This window comes from Falco naumanni, chromosome 15 (assembly GCF_017639655.2).
Source record: "Falco naumanni isolate bFalNau1 chromosome 15, bFalNau1.pat, whole genome shotgun sequence".
Lineage (NCBI taxonomy): Eukaryota > Metazoa > Chordata > Aves > Falconiformes > Falconidae > Falco > Falco naumanni.
This window is the reverse complement of record NC_054068.1, coordinates 637,743-654,186: the sequence shown is the minus strand read 5'-3', so window position 1 is coordinate 654,186 and position 16,444 is coordinate 637,743.

The window sequence follows — 16,444 nt, the reverse complement described above, 5'->3', positions numbered from 1 at the left end:
GACCATGGTGAACCTGGGGGGAAGGTTGTCTGTGCTGTGTGTCCCGAGCTGGTCACTGCAGCTGGATGCTTTGGGTGTCCGGGTGGGCGTTGTGCTCCCTGGCTCTGGTGGTTGCTGCTTTGCGGAGGAGGAGAACCAAACCAGCTTTCTGTGTCCTGGAGATACCAAGTGTTCGCTTTCTAGTGTTGAGATTGAGCATGTTGGACACAATCAGATGAATGACCCTCACCAGATGAGAGGCTCTGAGGGCCTGTTGGGTGACCTGGGCATGACAAGGATGGAGTGGGAATTGCTGGCCTTTGACATCAGCTGGGAGTTTGATTTTTCCTTTTGCAGAGGGGCGGGCAGGCATTTCCTCTCCTCCTGGGAATGGTGTCTTTGTGTCTTTGGTTGGGCTTGAGAATTTTACTCGTTTTGATTTTTCTTTCCATCTTACTTTTTTGTGAGCCCTGCAGGTGTTTGCTTTTGCCAGAGCCACAAGAGTCACAGGCTGGATAAGTGCTGTGTGGTGCTTTGGGGCGGGGGCTGCAGTGACAGACTCCGGGTGCCGCTGGGCAGGAGCAGCTCTGGGTGCCGCGGTGGTGCCAGGGCTGTGGTTCTGGGCCGGCGATAGGAGCTGGGGTGGTGGTTCTGGGGGCGGCTTACACTGTCACCGCTCTGTGTGCTTGTCCCACCCTTCCTCCTTTCTGCCCTCAGGCCAAGGCTTTTTTGCTTTTTCACAGTTACTGAGTCAGAACTTTTTTGTTTGTTTCCTTAAGCTTTTGGTTTTACCCTGGAAGGTAGGGCTGTGGCTTCTCAGCTGCACAGGCAGAGCAGAGGATGCGGAGCCTGCTGCAGCCTCAGATCCCTGCTAGGGCTCCTACTGTATGGAGGAAGGGAGCTGCACCGTGCAGCCCTCCTGCAGTGCTGGGTAGGTCTCCGCGGGGTTTGTGGACCAGGAGCCTGTATACAAGTCTCTTGGGATGGCTTGAGGTGGGAACTGACTGTCCTGGGTAAGAGCAGTGCTCGTCTGAAGTGCCAGCAAGTGTCCGGGGCCATGGGGCTCTTCCCAGGGGGAGTGGTGATTCTCCCTCCTCTTGTGCCAGGTACTTCAAAAGTTTGTCTTTTGGGGTTTTACCTGTATTTACTTCCATATATTTTACTTGCACACTATTTAGCTTGTGTGTTCTTTGGGCAATGAAGTACCTTAAATGCAGTATGAGATGCTGAAGTGCCACCTGGCGCGTGGGAAGGAAACGCCGTGCAGCCTGCAGCCAGGGGCTGGCCAGGCCCAAGCCGGAACCTTCTGCCCCTAGACTGACTCTTGTCACCTGCTCCAGCTTGCTCATATTTAGAGCCTTGGTTCCCGATTGCCTGATGGTGGAGGAGTGAATTTGAGGTGGAACAGAGTAACTTCTACAGTGTTGCATCCAGTTAGTATGGGATGTACCCAAGTTAGTATGGAGCTCCATGTAGAATCATGGAATCGTTTAAAGTTGGAAAAAGAGACCTTCAAGATCATTGAGTCCAACCATTAACCAAACGCTGTCACATCCTGTTACAAAAGCTGCTAGAAGTAGTAGCTAGTTGGTCAGGAGGCTTTTATCAGCTTCTGGAGCCCTGGTTGCTGCATGTTTTCACTTATCACCTGGTGGCTAGTGAAATGGAGGGGCTTTGGAGTATTTTGTTTGTTTCCTGCTCCAAGCCGCTCTGAATTAAGAAACTCTTCTGGTTCCCAGCAGTGTTTGTCACTGTTGGATTTTAAACCCAGGAGATCTGGGTTTTCCCTGTTTTTACTTCTCTTCCATTTCACATCCTGCAAGACAAAGGGATGTGAAATTGCAGACCTGTCCTGCTGCCACACTGAATAACATAGTTTTGATTAATCCAAGGGGAGAAAAGTCAGTTTCTCATAGCAACCCTGATGATTAAAGCTCCAGGAGAGGCAATTATTCCTGGTGAACGAAACTCCTCTCCTACCATACTTATCACGGGTGGTTTTCTAAAGCTCATCCACTGTGGCAAGTTGCTACTGCTGTTTGTAGTGCATTTGGGGGGGGTTGAAAGGCAGCTGCTTTCCTCTGCCCGCCACCCGTGCACCCCCCCCAGCCTTTCTGCTTCTAGACTTTTCTGCACGGAAGAGGGTCCTCCTGCGGGAGGGTTAGCACAAGTGCTGTGCTCCAGGACAGGGTCTCTGGCCGGTGTGGAGCAGGCAGCAGCCTGGGGCAGCACCGAGCTCTGCAGGAGGAGCCTGGCCTCTGCTCTCCCTCCGCCCCAGCCGTCCTTCCCCTGTGCTGCCTTCGGTCCTCGAGGGGCCCTGCATGGAGGTGTTTGGGATCTGGAATAATAAAAGCAGAAGCTTTTAACTGGAGGCCTCTCACCCTCGAGGTTTTGGTGAGAAGCTGGCTCAACGTGGCCGCGGAGTGGCACCACGTGGCACAGCTCATCAATGCCGGTGCTGGTTTGTAAGCTGGGATGTGCCGAGTGTGGGCTGCTTGCCCCGGCTGGGTGTCCTCTGGACTCAAGGGGGTTTCCGCAGTGATGAAGGAGGCATCTTTAATCCAGGTCGTAGAGAGGTTTTCCTTGGCAAGTTCAGAGAGAGATTTTGTCCCTTTGAGTATCCATAACAGATGCTGAAGGTGCTCATTCCAGAGCTCGCTGGTGCTCCCGGCCGCTCCTCCCGCTGCCTGCCTTCCCAGGGCTTTCCCTCCTTTGATCTCTCCTTTCTGGTTGACTTGCTCAAGACTTCTTCAAAGTGCTTGGTTAGGATTCAAGGCTTCCTCAGAGTGCTTGCTTTGGACACAGGCTCCAGCGGCCGATGGAAGCCGTGCCGGGGGGATGCCCGTCAGCATGCCTCGTGTGGGAGCTGGGGTTGCTCGTGGGGCTGCATCCTCCTTCGCCATGGGCTCTGGAGCACGCTGGGATTCACCTGGAGCGGTGCATCAGCACTGCCCAGGCTCTGCGCGGAAGGGTGGAACTTTGGAGACAGCATGGGGACAGAGGCTGCCGTGTCTGTAGGAGATGGGCAGAGCCCTGTCAGCACTGGTTCCCAGGGGAGGGGCGGTACTGGGGGCTTCGGTCCGAGCGGCACTCGCACTCAGGTGGTGTGGCTAAGTGACTTGCCCGATGTCACCCCAGGGGAGCAGTTTAGATTCTGTCACTATAACCAGATTGCCCTTCTGTTTTTCCTTTCCAAAATACTTTCCTGTTGGAGGAGAGACCTAAATACCTGTTTACCTTAAGTAGCAACTGAACATCTGAAACTTCTCCCCAGAGGAGGAGGTAACGTGCTTCCCTGAGCAGCAGCTTTGACTGTCATCAGTCTGGGGCATGGTGTCTTTGTAAGCATTGGCTGGAGGTGTTGAGTTCATGCTCTGGGCTGCAGTGATCTTGTTTAACTCTGCTGTGAGAGCCTGCTGCGAAGCCTGCAGTGAAAGATCCAGTTTTTCCTCCAGGGTAGGACTCCCGTGAGGTTTTCTTTGAATGTGACTTCTGGTTGGGACCTCCCAGCCAAGTTAAAGTCGGGACAGGCAGGCTGAGTCACTAGTGCTCTCAAAACACAAGTTCCTCTTGGCATCATCTGCCCCAGTAAAGCCATGAGCAGAGGCAGGATCTGCACAGCCGGGTGGTGTCAGCAGCTTTTCAAGGCTTTGCTGCACCTTGTGGGCCCTGGACACCATGTGTCGTGCTGCTGGGGACCAGGGATGCCAGGGTCAGGGATGCTGCGGTCCGCGCTGCTGCATGGCCTGTGCGCAGAGCGGCGCAGCCTCCCATGCCTGGTCCTGCTGGGGCTGGGCTGGGCTCCAGCTGCCTGACCCTGGGTGAAAAGTTCAAATCTGCCTTTAAAAAAGAGGAGAGCCATTAAGCAGTTGGCATGCCTCCAATCTAGCTGAAACTTTTTTTACAGCTGAGTTGGTTTCTTTCGAAGAGGGAGTGGAGCCTGGGTGTGCTGCCTGGGTACCGTGGAGCTGGGGCTGAACTGGGCAGGGTGCGATGCCGGGCTGGGGGCAGAGGGCCCGGAGCTGTGCCTCTCCAGCAGTGTGCAGAGCTCTGCAGAGGCCCTGGGCAGCACCTGGCAGCTTTCATTTGGTTACAGCAGTGTTCAGTGTAGACAGTGCCACTCCTCTCCATGCAGCATCAGGCTGCCTCTGTTGCAGCCAGGAGCAGGGTCTGGATGAAGATGAGGAGGTTCCAGGGATTCAGACGGTTCCTGCACCACCTTGATGCCAAGGAGGAGGTGTGTAACCTGCTGGGAGCAAGGGCTGCTGCTTCAGACCCAGGACCTGCCTGCTGCTCCACCTCACTCTGGGGAGATGGGCGTTGTGACCCTTGGCTGGGGTGAGGCTGGGAGAGCAGGGGCTCAGGGGGCCTCACGCACTCGCTTTGTCTGCTTTAGGCTTCAGCAAGGAGATGGGGTGGGATGTGTCCCCACTTGCTTCTGATGAGTCCCAAAGGTTAATTTGGGTTCCTTTTTGAAGGCAGCACAGGTGCAATCTCATATTTGAGCTGTTACAAGGGCATTGCTATCTAGTGCTTTTTGAGAGGGGCATCTCGTGGTGGAGGGGCACGGCAGTGGGAAGCTGGGAGGTCCAACTTGGGAAATTCTTGGAGCTGCTCCCGGCCTGGAGAGGGGTGGCCGTCCTGCTGTACTGCTGTCCCTGCCATTGGCTCTGACACCAAGCACCTCTCCTGGGTACCCAGCAGAGCGGCAGGCCCTTCGGCACGGTGGGATGAGGATTAAGCAGATGGGGGATGGGGAGCAGGGGGTGAGCTTGGGTTGCTGTGCCCCCTGCCCCCCCCAGAACAGGTCTGTCCCGCTGTCGGACGGCAGCAGGTTTGCTGCATGCCTGCTACGGCCATGCAGCTGTAACGGTGAAGGGAATGGTCCCTGTGCTTTCAACTCCTCGTTTGAGGACGGGGAAGAAGGTTTGGGAGACAGACCTCACCCTCTCTCATTGTCTGTGTAAGTGCAGAAATGCTGATTTTTCCAAAATCCTTGTGAGCAGATTGACAGCGCTGCGGTGGGCTTTTAACTCCGTAAAGCCGAGCTCTTACAGGAAAACAGCGGTCAGCCTGGGTAGGGTCCAGGCAGGAGGGTCTGAATTCAGGATCTTGTGGTGCGAAGTGCAGGTTTTTCTTGTTCTCTTTGGGCTGGTGGGAGTGTGTCTGTCCTAGTGACTCTCTCAGTGCAAAGGTCTGAGGTGAGAATCAACTTGAAAAGGCTGCGTGGCATGTGAGGAAGCAAGTTAGCTCTTAATCATATCATATATTAGCCTCCTTTGCAGTAGATACATCTGCTGTAAAATGCTTAGTGCTGAGAGCCTGATTGGGCAGCCCATGCTAAGTGTTCAAACTCCTGCTGCCTTTTTTCTTCAAACAATATCTTCTGGCTTCCAGATTTCTGATAAATTGATAAGAGGAATTGCGTGAGTCAATAGAGTTGTAGACACTTTGCCAATATAACCCTAGCGCTATTGATCTGCCAGTAAATTAAAGTCTTACTTAGAGGCTGCCGATATTTCTAATCTCCTGCCTCACCAATTACAACCTCCCAGCTACCTGGGAAAGACAGCGGACGGGAGACGAGGCTTCAGAGGTTTTTCCCAGCGAGCCGGGCTGTGGCGTGGCAGCCAGAGCCTCGCGGGGCAGGGGGCCTCCGGGAACCGCTTTTGGGGTGCAACGCGGTGGTTCCGTGTCTGGGAATGCTGCTGAAGGGTTTCGCCAGGTCAGGGTTTATCCTGCTGCGGTTCCCAGCGTGTAGCCTTGGCTGCTGGAGGACAGGGACGGTTCAGGGGGGCAGCAAGCCCGTGTCCCCACGTTGTATCCAGCCATAGCTGGGGTGTGCTGTCCCCAGCCCTCGGACTGCCTTTCGTGGCGCAGGGCAGCCGATGCCATCGCGTCCTGGTACCGTTGATGTCGTGGCCCTGCAGAAGGGCCCTGCGGCAGAGGGGGCAGGTCTGGAGGGATGCCTGCTAGGGCCGTCTGGCTGTAATGGGGAAAGGAGATGGTCCCCGTGCTTTGAACTCTTCATTTGAGGGTGGGAAATAAGGTCTGAAGGGGAGGTGTGCGGGGAGCCCTGCTGTCCTGCGGCTCTTTCCCTGCTGCCTTCCCTGGGCTGTGCCCCTTCAGCTGGCTGCTTGAGGCTGGGGACTAGAGCGGGGAGAGGGACGAGGGATCAGAGAGCTCCCGCCGGGGCTCCCAGGTCCTGGTGAGGTTTCAGCAGATCCTTGCCTGATAAGCCCCTTTCAAGTCTCATTTACGTTTGAAAGTCCATAGTTAGCTTTGGGAAGAAATCTCCAGATAAATGCTGTGTTCTTTCTAATACCCCAGAGCGAAAATCAATGGGAGGGATAATTCCTTCCCTTGTCCTACATAGACTTTCATGTGTTTCTACCTCCAGCAGCACCTTTTAAATAAAGGAAAGAAAAAGCCCTCCCCTTCCGACTCTACCTCTTGGGGCACAGCCCGGGCTCCTGCTGCGTCACCCCGCCATCCAGAGCAGTGGGGTCCGTTGGAGGGTTTCTGTCAGCCCCTTTGGTTCGATTCAGGCTTCTATTGGGGTGGGGGAGTGGCTGCAAGCACAGCATGTTGCTGCGTTTGCAGGGCTCAAAACAGAGATGTTTCTGGGGATTCACATACGGAGTGGTCTGGCAGCTGGAGCAGAGGGTCCAGGTCTTCAAGTTGCTCATAGAGCAATACCATGGTGAAGGAATGTAAAAAACAAAACAAACAAACAAAAAACCAACAACAAAAAAACCCCACAAAAAAAAAAAACCACAAAGAAACCCAACAAAACATTCTCCTTTCGTTAAAACAGTGAGTACCTTCACTCCACTGGATATCAGACTGCTAGGCAGGTGGAAGATGTGCCCATAGCATTATATTTTTTTTTTTATCCTAAGTTTGTGCAGTGCCCTGGGCAGTGACATCTCTTCTGCTGGGCGTCCAGCAGCGTCTGTTTCGAGGCAGATCCAGTTTCCAGAAATACCTTGGTAGGAATTAGTAGCTGAGACTGGTATGAGACAGCTCCTTCAGACTGCCCTGGAACATGCTTATGTCTGACAGATGTACCCTCCAGAAATTAAGTTATTTATCGGGCCACCTCTGTGCTAGCTGTATTGACTTGTGTCTTCCCTGATGTTGTGAAGTTATGGTATAAGATGTACATTAAAAGTTGTAACTATTCCAAGTACTGCTGTTCTGGCAGGAATTTGCTGAGTCTCATGATCCATCTGTAATGGAGTGGAGATGCTGAGCTGCAGCAGGATATATTTACACCAAAAGCTTTTTTGTGGAGGAAACATCCGAGCAGTCGAACTGTCTGAATGCTTTCTTTAAATTTTTGGTAGCTCAACGAAAGTAAAAAGGTGCAGCCTCCCAGGCACGGGGTTACCTCCCCTGGATAGAAGAGATGTAGCATTACTGAAATAGCCGCAGTGGAAAAGCTGAAGAAAATCTTCAGTGGTGATCCTCAAAAAGGATGATGTGAAGAAGGTTGAAGCTGACTCAGTCCTTTATGTACTGAGATATTTGAATCCTGTTCACACCTGATGGTGATGCTGCCTGAGGCAAGGGCAGGTTGGAACAAGGTTCTCTACTGTTTCTAAATAAGTTTTCAGGGTTTACTTGGGGTTTTTTTGCTCTGTCTCGGGCTGAAGAGGTGAACTTTGTTTCAGCAGCTTGTGTCCATTCAGTTTCCTCCGTAGCAGGTGGCCTGGAGCAGCGAAGGGGTTCTCTGGAAGCAGTGCCCTGTGGACTCTTGTTGTGGTCAGTACAGGAAAGGGCATTTCAGCACCCCAAGTGCTGTTGCAATTGCTTGATGTAATTGGGGAGGCAGTGTTTGCTATGCCTGCCTCAGCAGTGCTACTCCCAGGTCCCTGGGTGCAGGGTCGTGGGGGCTGAAAGGCCCCGGTGCCCAGGGAGGACGCTGTGGGGTGGCCAGCCTGGGTCCAGCCCTTGGGTCGTGCTCCTGCGAGCCTGGGCCTGGGCCAGCAGACCCCATGTGGTGCAACTGCGGGGGCATCTCCCCAACCCTCCTGTAGCTTCGTGGGGACCTGGTTCCCTGCACTCCCTCCTGGCCACAGCATGGGGTCCCACAGCTCAGGGCTGTAGTAAAGGATTTGCAAAGCTTTGTGTGTGGCAGATAATTCCTCACTCCTTTTAGCTGGTGCAGATAACAGGTCAGGGATTCGGCTTGTTTTTCCATACGTTTCTGTTGGCCAAGGCTGGAGCTGCTGTCCGTAGCTCTTAGCAGAGCGGGGAGTCACCCGGGGTGACTTCCATCATAAATATTGCATGGCACTCGACAGGCAGAGACAGCACTGGGATGAAAACCATTCATTAGCAGCATCTCTGTGTCTATCCAGGTTTGCTTTTAGGATCAGGATCAGCTGAAGCATATTTCTGGTGGGTCAGTGGCAATTTCTCTCCAGCTGTCAAAGAGACAGCGCACGACTCTGCTGCTGGCCTTTGCATTTCTCCTTCTTTGGATCCTGAAATATTTAGTGCTCTGTATGTGAACTTAATGACTGAACAGGAATATTAACGGGTTACAGTCCAAACCCTCTAATTCAAATGTCTCTTGACTTGCAGGAAATCTAAGTTTGGGATTTTTATGCTCTCTGCCAAGGTTGGTAATTCGGACAGTGTTCCTAATTTATTTCCACAAATTGGAGAAGGCTGTAATTTACTATTTTAAGAAGCACGTGGTTCAAAAGACCTTTAATTTTTAAAAAAAGGAAGTTCAGTGCATGTCTGAAACTATAAGAACCACTAGACTGCATCGGACCAGTAACTTGTAGTAATTTGACCTGTGCCAAGTGGACGTTTCTTCCTAATTTTCTTCGTCTCTGACCTGTCTGCATAGCAGTGTATTTATAGAGTCATAGAAGTGCAGGTCTGGAAGGGGACACTTGCTGTACCAAGAGAGTGATATTGCTGAGACTGTGGGTGACTGTCCTTGCGTTCTTGTGCTAGGGCAGCCTGTGCCAGTGCTTCATCCCGCGTAGTTAACAGAGGGACAGACCTTAACTCCTAACCTAACACTTGGCCTGCAGTGATACAAGTGTGTATTTTTTTTGGGGTGGTGGATGATGAGCAAAGTAGGTCACAGCTCTTTTATAACAGTCACCTGTATGCCTGTATGCTGGAAAACTTGCTGCTCTCTCTTCTTTTCCAAAGCTTTACAAGACCGATTATCCACTGAAGCAGGAAGGTTCGCATAACCTTCAAAATAAAGCTTGAGATGTCCTACTCCACCTCTCCAGTACCTCCAGTGTGGTTTTGAGCCTGTGTAATTCCTTGGCTCTAGGAGTGGCCAGCGGCACCAGGTTCCCCACCGTGCGTGAGAGCTGCCTTGTGGTGTAAGCGGGTGCTATTCTGCTCGTGGTAGTATGAGGCAGGAGCACCTCACTTACTTCTTTCTACCATTTGTTGCTCATAGGCACCTCTGTCTTATTCTTGGCCTCTCCTCCACCTTGCGCTCTCATTTCTTGTAACCTCAGGGGTTTGTGCTCTTGCTCTGTGTAGTCTTTCCATAACTCCTGCGCTTCACTGCGGTGTCCAATCCTCCTCCAGCGTGAGCTGGCAGGGCCCCGCTGCGGGCACGGCCGGTGCTGGGGCGCGGGTGCTGCTCCAGGGGGGCTCTGCCATGCTGTGCCAGCTGTGCGCTGGTCAGGGGCAGGTTTTCATGGCCCTGCCCCTGCTGATGCACACGCTTTTTTACTGTAAGTGTACAGCTAAACAAAACCCCAGAAATGCACGTGAGTTGTTCACAGGCAACTTCTTTGTGTATCATCTAGTAGCAAGACAGCATATAGGGCTGCCTGCTGGTGTTGAGACTCTCTGAAGTTCCTTTCTGGCTGTCTGTATGCTTGGCTGATCTAATTGTTTAAGATTTTGCTGCCTGGCTATTCAGCTGTTTTCTGTCATCATTAGTGTATTTGAAAAAAAACCACTGGATTTGGTGCATACGGTTTATGGCAAATGCTTTGCTGCCACGTAGGAATCAATGGCTACGTTACAGTTCTTGCATTAGTCACCTAACTTTGTGTTTCACTTCAGATATCAAAAGGGAAGTTGAGGTTAAAAGTAAAGTGTTGTTCCTGTAAAATAGGAAAAGTTGGGTGAAGATAAACACTCCACAGGAACAGAACTTCAGAGGCCACGTGCTTGCCTTGGGTTCAGCCTGAAATCCCGCTGTCATATGTGAGACTCTTAAGACCACGTTGGACCACATCTACGCTGCCACCTCTTTTCAGGAGGTGTTCAGTGTAGGTGTGCAATGCTTCTCTGAAATGGTTCCACTGCAGGAGGCGGTGGGGTGGGAAGGGATGTCTGCCTGTGTCTTATTTGTCAAGATAGCTGGGCTGGCGCAGCCTGTGAAATATTGTCCCCGGTGGCCTGGCGGAGGTGTGGTGTGAGCTATAAAGAGTGCAAGATGCCCAGCAGTGTATTAAACACTAGTTGAGTACAGGAGGGCAGCATATCACTGGAGAGAGATAAGCAAAGTTCTCTGATTGTGGATCAATAAAGGTTAGTGACATCATATCTCAAAGTGAGAGAACCTGCTTTCTGCAGAGCCATTTATCAGATTGCAGACTGAAGCAGTGTTAACCTCTTCCTAACCAGGTATCTGTTCCTCATCTGTTTCCAGACCAAATAACCTTCCCTATCTGCAACAGAAAGCTCCCTGACCTTGCCTTCATAATCCTGGCAATGTAACATTAGCCAGGCCGTGCCAGAGGGGTTCTCCTTCCAACACTTCCACTCGGCTCATTGCTGCAGCGTCCTGCGTCCGGCGGGACACATGGCACTGTGCTGGCTGGAGGGTGGGTTGTGGGATGCACTGCCCTTGGAAGTGCTTCGCATCTTGGTGTTTATGTGCTGTTCTAATCTTACGTGATGTTGTTGTGACCTTGGTGAGTTGGAAGATGCTACTTGTTGGTGCTCTAGGACGCAACAGAAGTTAGTTGTTTTGGTTAAAGGTCTGGCATTGTGCCAGGCATCTTGGGCTGTGGTTGCAAAAAGTAAAAGGCATCCTTAGATTACCTGTTGTCTACAGCAGCAGTGGCAGTGAAATCACTGTGGTGTGGTCTTTGGGGAAAGCTGTACGGGGTGGCAGGAGGTCCCGAGTGGTTGCTGTGTAGCTGGGTCTTCCTCGAAGCATCTGTCCTCCTGGTTTTACTGTTACCAAAATAGATTAAAGCTAAATCGAATATATCAACCCATTCTGCAGTGCTGTTTCTTTGCTGCATGCTGTGAGACACCAGCTTTCCACATGAATGCAACTTCTGAATGTGGAGAACATGGAGCCATGTGCCTGTGCCGGCTAAATTTAGAGTGAGGAGCTGCGGGTGAATCCCGTGCGCTGCGGGCACGAGCGGCTCCGCGGGCCTCTTTGGATCCCTGCCCCAGCAGCACGCGAGGCGGTTGGCCCGGCCAGAGGGGATCTGCCAGCAGGCTTTTTCATTGCTTTTCACTTTCAGATCTTGGCTTCATGTTGTTGGTAACGTTAGATGCCTGCACATGCGCAACCTGTCATTTTTGCTATTTAATGCGAAGTGCTCTGCATTGCTAAGCTAACTAGAGCATTTATAATAAGTTCAGCAAGAAGCTAAAGCATGGATGGTTAAGATATTTTGCGTGTTCTTGACATATATATGTTTTAACTGTAGTAAAGCCTGCTGGTTTTAAATTTGCCTTGGTCTGTCATCTTCTGCCTTCCACTTTTCCAAATATCCAAGTGGTGTGGATGGCTTTTCCTGCCACCAGCGTGTTTGAAGTGACGTGAAGGCACTTGTCCCCCAGTGAAAGCATCAGGACTTCCCGTGTGCATGGCAGAGCATCCTAAAAGCCTCCTGGCAAACCTGTGGGGCCCTGTGTGTCGCTTACAGCTCTGGAGCAGCTGTTCTAGGGAAAACTTTTATTTTCTGATGCTGCTCCTGAAGACTTGCCTTGCAGCCAACCTCTGCTTCTGCCTAATTACCAGTTCCTATTACGGCCTGTATTCTTAGAAAAAGAGCGTAACCTTTTTGAAGACAGTCTGTAATGTGATGCTTCAGTCTGGGAGCGGTGATGCAAACCTCTGTCCAGATGTTGCAGGTGAAGCGCTACCTTGACTGAGATCTTGTGGCACTTTCAGCACTACTTTTTGAATGACACTGAACTTGGAACACAGTTACAACATGTAAAATAGGGATGTTTGTCCAGGTTTTGCTGTGTTTTGACGTTTATGGGTGACAATGCTGTATTAGGACAAAAAGAAGTACTCCTGTGTGTTTGGGACTTGTTGATTTTTATTATGCGATCCGACACAAATAAACAACCTAATTCTCAGCGAGAGTCCTTCATGCAGTCATTGCAGTCAAGATCAGCATTTACGTTAGGGATGCGTAAAAGAGCACACACGTAGATAGTGCCAGAGACTGCTAAAATGAGTTGCGTCATGCTGTGAGGGGGGCTGCCAGGGAGCTCTGGAGGCTTCTTCCAGGTGAAGGCATCCCAAGTGCTTGGGGACTGCCAGCACCGCGTCTGCTGGAGGACGTCCTTGCCAGCAGAGGAGCATCTGTGCCCTGTGGTCCAGGAGCAGGATGTAGGTATTTCTGTGGTGCAGGAGCAGGTCGCTTGTTTTCAATGAATGAAAGGAGAGGCTTCTGCCTGGAGGAATCTGTGGTCTTAAGTTTAGAGATAAGATAGCAAGGAAGGATGACAGGGGGAGGGTAAGGGGCAAGAGGAGAGTTAATTCCCTGAATGAACTTGTGTTGTCTAGCAAGGAAATAACAATTTTTTTCAAAACCTACAGAGACTTGAGTTATAAAGACTTTTTGATTACCTTTCATCCTTTTTCCATTGGTGATTTCTCATTGCAAAAAGAGCCCCTTTCGTGTGATGCTCTGGGCTGTGCCCTGGGGAGCAGTTGGGGGCTGTGCCACTGCGTGTCCTGGTGGGTCGGGGGGAAGCATGCGATACGAGCCTGTGCTAATGGGCTGATGTCCAAGTGGAAAGTGTATTTTCAATGAGGAAGTGCTGAGATATTAGTGGAGCCTGGATTACCCTGTGATTGTGCTGTCAATACTGCTGTATTGAGTCGGAGAGAGCCTGCACAACACAGGGAAACACTTAGCTCACTACTGCTGCTTATTGAGAAGCCAATAGCAATTTACTTGCTGACACTTGACATTGAATCCATTCCCAGAGGTACAGCTCCTGCTAAACCACTGTTGGGCTCTTCTTCACACCTGCGCCTTCCCTCAGCCTCAGAGCTGCAGGTGTGATGATGCTGATGCCCCTCCGAAGGCCCGCAGGAGGGGGCAGAGGGATCGGTGCCTGCCCCCATGCCTGGCCTTGCTCTGATGGAACTGGGAGGTAGGGACCAGCTCCCACGGAGCAGTGGGAAACCTTCACCCTAGAGCACTCGTCTTGTGTGGGATGAACTTTCTGCAGATGCATTTCCTTTTCTTGCATGTCTTCAGTGAAGAAGAGGGAATGTGGGTGCTCTGGTCCTTCCATGCCACAGCTTGAAATGGCTGGGGCCTCTGGGCCGGAGCAGCTGGGTTCCTCCTGTTCTGCTTTTCTGTTTTCCTGGGATGAGCGCAGCTGAGCTCTGATGGCCCTTCTTGCATCTGCGCATACTTTTTAAGAAAAACTTAGCATGGTCTGCTGCCAAATACTTTTGAGAATAGTAATGTCCAGGGTATTTCTTTGAAGACTAAACTCTCTGAAATGGGGACTAACATGTGAAGGAGTACGGATGGGATGAGAACAGAGCTGGAGCGCTGGTGCGAGATCACTAGAGAGGGGAAGGAGGAAGCGGGGGATCTGTGTCCCAGTGATGTACTCGGCCAGGAGCAGCAGGTGCTGGTGCTACAGTTCTGCAGGAGCCCTGAGCAGGCAGAAGACCCCTGGATGGTCTTCTCAGCCCCTAATGTGGCGGGCCAATGAAACTCCACAGGTTTTTAATTGCAGCTCTTGCTGTTTGAATATTGCATGGCAAACAATTTTAAACATTCTCTCTGTTAGCTGTGGCGTTTGTTCCCTGTGTGCTTCCCTTGTGTGCCTGAACCTTCTGGGAGGGGTAGAAGACCTGTGTCCTAAATATAAAAGGAAACAAAGAAAATGTGATGCATGAGGAAGACACTCGGAGCTACTATTTTCATTTCACAGAAGTAAAATTTAGGTCATATTGCAGGTCATGTTTTAAATATATCTGTTGCTCTGTGCTTGCGGTTCGTGTAGCCTGTCTGGGCTCTGCAGGGGATGGAGGAGAGGGGCTGTTGTGCTCGGGCTGTTTCCAGACCGGCCATGCGGGAGGGCACCGAGCTGCACCAGGGTGCCTGCTCACAACCGGGGGAATCCGCTCCCAAACGCTTGTGAAGTAGCAAGCACAAAGCAGTCGGTGTTCAGCTGTCCCTTGTCTCCCCCGAGGAGAGCAGGGACGCAGTGGCAGCGTGTCGCACTGTCTTCAGACTCCTGCTAAAGCAGGGCTGAGTCTGGAGCAGGGGCAGGTGCTCCAGGTGCCCTGTGTTTGTCCTGTGGTCCCTGCTGGGTGGTGCAGGCTGCATGTGGTCCCAGCGTGTGGTGGATAGCGTGGCTTTGCTGGCTGCCAGTCGGATATTGACCGGCTGTCTCTGTTTAATGTGCCTTGCCTGGCAGGGAGCTCTGGACACAGTGTGCCTGCTCCCCCTGCCCTGCCCTGGCAGCCCGGCTCTGGTCCCGAGGCAGATGTTCCCGTTTGCGGTCCCGAGCCAGAACAAACAGCAGGTGCCTGTTGCAGAGGCTTGGTGCTCTGTGCAGTGGCTGTAACAAGAGCTGGCAGACGATGTGGCCGGGAAGCCCATCTGGGGATCTCCAGGGATCTGGCCGCTCAGCAGCAGCGAAGCCTTTCAGCAATACTGCTTCCTTCATGTATTTCAAAAACTCCAGCAAAATACAATACAAAAATGGAATTGGTGAGAGGGTGTGGAAGGGCAGCAGCAGTGTGTGATGGAGGGGAGCAGAAGGAGTAAGAAACACGGACATCTGATGCCTTTTGAGTGTGAGGGCGCAGCAGCAGGCGTGTACTTTGGGATGCTGGATGGCTGGGATGGCAGGTGTAGCACCTCGGTGCATGCTGTTGTAGAGGTCCCTATCGCTTATTATATTTTGTTCTAGTCTGTTGCTAATCTTGTTCAGCAGTTGCTCCTCTTAATTATTGAAGTACTTTTACAGAGATGTAGCAGATTAATCCTTTTAGTTCTGCTTGCTGCCAGAAGAGATTGCCACCGTTATTCTCATGCTGTGGAAGGAGATGATGGAGCAAGGAGAAGCAGAGCTAAATTTAGAAAGCTTGTGTTGACACGTGTGTGCTGTTCTGTAGCTGTAGACAAGCGTACGGTGGCAGGTACCCGTTGGGAACAGTAAGAGGCCATACACGCAGGCGCGAGGCTGGGATGGTGCAGACTGGCAGTCTTGAGGGTGTCGCAGCCACCCTGTGACCTGCGTGGGGGTACCTCAGCCGCCCCTCCGCACCACTGTCTAGCAGGGAGGGCAGCTGCCGGGGCATCACTTATCTGGTCCTTGCCTCACTGGAAAACAAATATTAACTGACAAACAGTTGCATAATAAACGACACAATCACTTGGGCCTGTGGACTTAGCTTCCAGCAAAAGAAAGTAATACGGAAAAGCAGGAAAGTTAACTTACAAACCAATAGACTGTTCCAGCACTTGCATTCGTGTGGCCTGAGGCTTGCAGGGTGACTGCTGGGGTGATGTCTCCCAGAAGCTCAACTTGGAGGAAACAGAGAACTATTTACTTGTCACATACACAGGGCAGCGCGATTGCTTTAGGTGCGGTGGTGTAGCATACATCCAGCCGCTTCCAGTGGTATGCAGGGTCCTCTGCCTGTTTTCCTCAGAACGCCTTGCAGAGCAGTTCATAAGCCTCGCCTGGCTCTGTCCGCAGGAACCTAGCAATTTTCTTGAGCAGAAGTGTCAGAGGTTGAAAGCTGCTCTGTCAGTGTTTACTAAAAGGCATCCAGACTGGAAACGTAAATCTGCCAGAGCAGATCTTATGTATATTGAGGGTTGCCTGAGTTACCTCTGGTTAGGAACGTTAATGCTGGGTCATTAAGACTGCCTCCCCTCTACTGCTGGTGCAGGCGTTGCTTTCTAAATATTGATGTAACAGCTTCCTCGCCGGGACGTGGTTTGCAGCCTGGCTGCTTGCATGGGATGAGTTCCTGCCTTGTGCCGCTGTGCTGGTGTGCACGTCCTCCCACACGTGTGTGCGCACACCGGCTTCCAGCCAGAGCACGTATGGCTCAGTCAAAGCCATTTGGGTTTGTGCTGTATTGTGCATCCCTGCGGTCGCTCTGCTAGCTGCCGCCTCCATCTGTTCACAGCTAAGTTATTTCTTCTGTAATGTGGTCGCAGTTGTACTTGCAATTCCAGCTGAGGTCTTGCAGTGCTATTAGCATGCCGTTTAT